General features: G+C 44.2%; 1 long non-coding RNA gene across 1 annotated transcript in view; it reads right to left on the bottom strand.

The window, feature by feature from the left end:
- Positions 1–592: 592 nt before the first annotated feature.
- LOC110586627 overlaps positions 593–4,596 on the bottom strand; it is a 4,289-nt gene continuing 285 nt past the window's right edge. Inside the window, exons 2-3 of the long non-coding RNA XR_002480714.1 lie at positions 4,393–4,565; positions 593–612 (exon numbers count right to left, since the gene is read on the bottom strand). This is a non-coding gene — a long non-coding RNA (uncharacterized LOC110586627). The remainder of the gene's footprint in view (positions 613–4,392; positions 4,566–4,596) is intronic.

Here is a 4,596-nt window from a genome sequence, read left to right as displayed (position 1 = left end):
TCAACTGCCTAAAACATTCTCCCAATTGGACATTTAGCAGTGGCTAACTGAAATTAGAAAATTTGAAATTAGAAAAACTGGTGAAGAGGGCGCCTGGGTGGCTCAGTTGGTTAAGCGACTGCCTTCGGCTCAGGTCATGATCCTGGAGTCCCTGGATCGAGTCCCGCATCGGGCTCCCTGCTCGGCAGGGAGTCTGCTTCTCCCTCTGACCCTCCCCCCTCTCATGTGCTCTCTCTCTCATTCTCTCTCTCTCAAATAAATAAATAAAATCTTAAAAAAAAGAAAAAGAAAAACTGGTGAAGAAAGCCAAAAAGCAATTGAAGCCATTTGATGACATGAACATGGCTGAATAGTTCTGAACTCCTTCTACAATTGAACTTGATTCCTGCTTGAGTCATATCTCTTTTCACCAACCAGACTGAAGAGGGCTGATCAAAGCACGAAATACATGCTCAATAAATGTCTTCGGTAAATAATTTTAGAGAAAAGGTTGTGATTATCTCCTCACCTCCAAAGTCTGTCTCTACCACTTCTTTTATGTCCCAAATTGTTCTGGAGCTGCTGGGTAGTCAATCTGAGCCATGATGAAATGGCTCAGAGTCAACCAGGGTCCTATTTGACAGAGGCCATAAAATTGCAGATTTTAGGAAAAGATTTACATTCCATTTGCACATGAAAAAGGAGAGAGGATCTGGAAATGGGAAAGCCAGGAAGATGAATAATAAGTTTCTTCCTCTTCCCAAGTCACAAATAAAACTGCATTTTTGAACACACAAGCCTAAACAAAATGGGAATGTCTTCAGATTAATGTCAATTGTACTGAATTTATTGACGATGCCCTGCTTTTTCCCCCAACATTAATGTACTGCTTTAATGTCTTCTAATTTTATTTTGATAATAGCACATGTTATTTTCATACTCAGAAACACATGCACACGGAAAGATTCAGAGTTAGCACTTTGGTTTCTAGCTTTACAGAGTTTCCTCAGCATACTCTCTCCTCTCCCCGCATTATTGATGTGTTTTGTGACTACTGAAGCGGAAGAGTAGTCAGGGTATTTCAATGACATTTATTCATAGACATTTAGTCAAACATGTCCTGCCAGACCCACCTCAACTTTGCCACAGCAGCTGCTCTGGGGAGGAGCCCTTCCACTGGGTCCTCCTCCTTCTGGCCGCTGGGGTGGGATCTTCGGACCCTGTCCCCAGCCCCGGGTCCTCATTCTGCCTTCCAACCTCTGGTCTGCTCAAGGTCGAAGTGCTCCATCTAGGCAGGAGGACCTGACATTTCCTCAGCCCCCTGCTCTCATCATCACTCAGGGAAGTGTGTTCCAGAACACCAGGGGGCTCTTCCCCAAAGGGAAAGGGTAGTTGGGTTACGGGGTGACAGGCAAATGTCACCCTCTTCTAATGACCTCATTTCAATTCATTAAATCATTGTAGCACATTAGGATAAACATGGCAGCCAATTCTGGTGTCCCAGAAAAATTGCCTTCCCCTGTGAAACCAGTCTTTTGGCTACTGGGAGACGCAAGGAACCTCTCACATTTCTAAGAACAAAAAGATAGTAACAGCCTTAGCTAGCATTTAGCTCATGTCTGCTGCATGTGGAGCAGTGTGCTAGGCATTTTGTACCCACAATCCATGTTAATCCATACACAAGCTCCTAGAAGAAAGGACAGCCTGGTAGAGGGGAGCATGACCTAGTGTCAGAAGCCCTGGGTCAAATCCAGGTTCTGCTGCTCCTGGGCTGTGTAACTGTGGGCAGATTGCTGAACGTCCCCGTGCTTTAGGATCCCAGCCTGTAAGGTGAGATGATGAGTAGTAAAGAAGCAAGTTTAGGACGGCATGTGGGACGTGACGAATGTTCAAAATGGCTTCAATTATGATCACTACTGTTTTCCTCATTTTACAGATGAGGAAACTGGGGTTTAAAAGATATTTAATTTGCTCTAACTCACAGAGCTAATCCAGGTCTGATGTTAGAGGCCAAGGGACTTGTCCTCAGCCACGAGCAGTCAGCAGAAGATCAAGAAGCAGCAACAGGGCGCCCGATTCCTAAGTGAGGTGTTTGCCTCACACTCACACACCACAGGCACAGAGAGTGTGGGTCACTGAGCTGAATTTCTACAGCATCTACATATATCTTAGATATTGCTTTCCGACACAGGAATTGTCACGTCTAGGAGTATACTTGCATAAAAGACCTGATATACAGTTTGGTGCCTTAGATACAATAAAAGGAGCTTGCCTTTGTCCTCCGAGACAAAAGCACTAGGCTGCGCTGCTGGCAGGGTGGGTGCTGGACTTGGAGAGGAAAAGGCCTTGTGTGTTGAGAAGAGCCACTCACCTGGTCCATTCGAGAAGAATGAAGCTCCTATCTCACCACACCTGACTTGTGGCACTTCCCAGGCTGTGCTTCCAGACCAGCCTGCCCCTGTCTCCACAGGAAAGACCAACAGTTGGGCCCAAGGCTCCTGGTCCCAGACACCCCTTTGCAGGTCCCTTACAGCCCTGAGCCCCAATCTAACACCTCACTTGCCCCAGCGACCACCTGCCATTGCTAATGCCTTTCCTTGACACTTGCCTCTTGGTTCTTAAAGTGGAAGGAATAATGAGAGGAAAAATAAAATCTTAAAATAATTGGATTTTAATCGATCAAGACTTTTACTGCCTGCCCCAGAGCCTTATAACTAGTTTGGGGTTTTAGTTCCTGTTTATAAGTGTGTTGTATTATAAAAGCGGTTTGTTTTCATAGGAAAAGGTATTACAAACAGTGGGTTCAGATTACCAGGCTAGCCCGCTGTGGTAGACTGTTCTGTTGTTCCAGTTATTCAGGGCCTCCTCTCTGTGAGATGACTGACTGTCCTTCCCCAACCCCATGACATCAGGTTTGCTAGTGTGACTTTCTTTAGTCAGTGAGATGTGAGCCTAAGTGACACATGGCACATCTGAGCACAACTTGAAGAGTCATCATGTGGTTCTACCCTCACTTCTTTTTCCTCTGCAGTAAATACAGCCACTGCCCAAGAGAGGGGCTGCCCTTTGACCTTGGGTCCTGGAATGAAGGAGAGATGGAGAGCAGACCCACAGCCACCCCACAGCCCATACACAGGATAAGGGAGAAATCAACTCTGTTATTGTAAGTCATTGAGATTTGGGAGTTACCTGTTACTACAGCATAACTAGTGGATGCTGGCTACCATATTCACTACAGCTTAGGAGACCAGATTCATCTAAAACAGTATATATTTGCAATGAAAACTAGTGGAAACTCATGCTTGAAATGGTCACCATCTAAAAAAGTGGGTTTTGTTTTTTCAAGAACTAGGGTTAGAGCCAAGGCATCTTTATAGAGCTGATACCATTCTTGTCATTATTCAAAATGCAAACTGACCCTGGGCAGGTTTTGATGCCTTCGGACACATTAAGTTCCTCACGGAATTTAGTTTTCGACCTAATTTATTTTTTCTTCCTCCAGAGGGCAGCTGTAAACTAGAGAATTCATACTTCCTCTTTTTCAGTGCTACACTCAGAGCTTTTGCTAGCCTCATGGTCTGCGCCCTTAAATGCATCCCAAAGGCAGCTGCAAGGCCAAAGCCAAATTCAACTTTGCTACATCACATAGGAGAGAAATGGCATGAAGGTTAAAGGCAGACATGTGGTTCACTCTTACTATGTCTCTAAATTTGACTTTGGAGTGTTTTTATTCCTTAGAATGTAAAGCCACAGCCAAATCATCGATCAAATCTGTGTACACAATGTTTAAGAATGGAAAAAGCAAGAATTAGTTATATTCAAGAAGACCATTTGGGAACATAGACTTTTAGAAAATGAAATCACGTATCACAGTCAGTCACATTCCTAGGATGCAAAAGAAAAAAAAAATACATATCAAAAGGCTTGAAGGCTTATCCATTTAAATAAAAAGGTATGTGGATGGTGGTGGTGGTAGAAAGCTAGTGAAGTTTAAAACAGATGGTTCTGGATACAGATTAGATACACACACATACAGATTTATGTGTATACGTATAACTATACTATGCTAAGTAATGTATATAATTTTACATATTAAATCATATGTAAAATATGACATATCCTGCGGAATTTACTCCTGCGCCTCCGCTTTGGGTTTCCTTTGAAATCTGTCTTCGTGATAAAAGGATTCCTTTTCATTTATTAGACACAGAGTTTGAAGTTGCTTAGAGTTTTCTGACAATTGTGTCATGCTGTGCTCGCTACAAAGTGTTTGGTTTGAAAACCAGCACAGCTGAAATGGTCATTGCCTGGGCAAAGGGGCGCGTCGGCTGGGCTTAACAGGATGAAGACAAGCGAGGGGCCACCCTGCAGAGCCACCCAGCCCTGCCCAGCTGCACGGACCTCAGGACTCACCAGATTCTGCGTAAACACGGAAACATCCTCTGTGCTGTTGTCAGAATTGACTCGCACCAGCCTCCCGAGTCTAGGGGAACTTATAACCGTAAAAGTTACAGTTCTGTTTCCTATGCTGTCCGCGTCATTGGTCACAGCTCTCAGGTCACCAGATGAAAGGGGCTTCATGGAACCTAAGTGAAGATGAAAACATGCACTGAAGTA

This window comes from Neomonachus schauinslandi, chromosome 7 (assembly GCF_002201575.2).
Source record: "Neomonachus schauinslandi chromosome 7, ASM220157v2, whole genome shotgun sequence".
In the NCBI taxonomy this organism is placed as follows: domain Eukaryota; kingdom Metazoa; phylum Chordata; class Mammalia; order Carnivora; family Phocidae; genus Neomonachus; species Neomonachus schauinslandi.
This window is presented reverse-complemented; position numbering and strand designations above follow the sequence as displayed.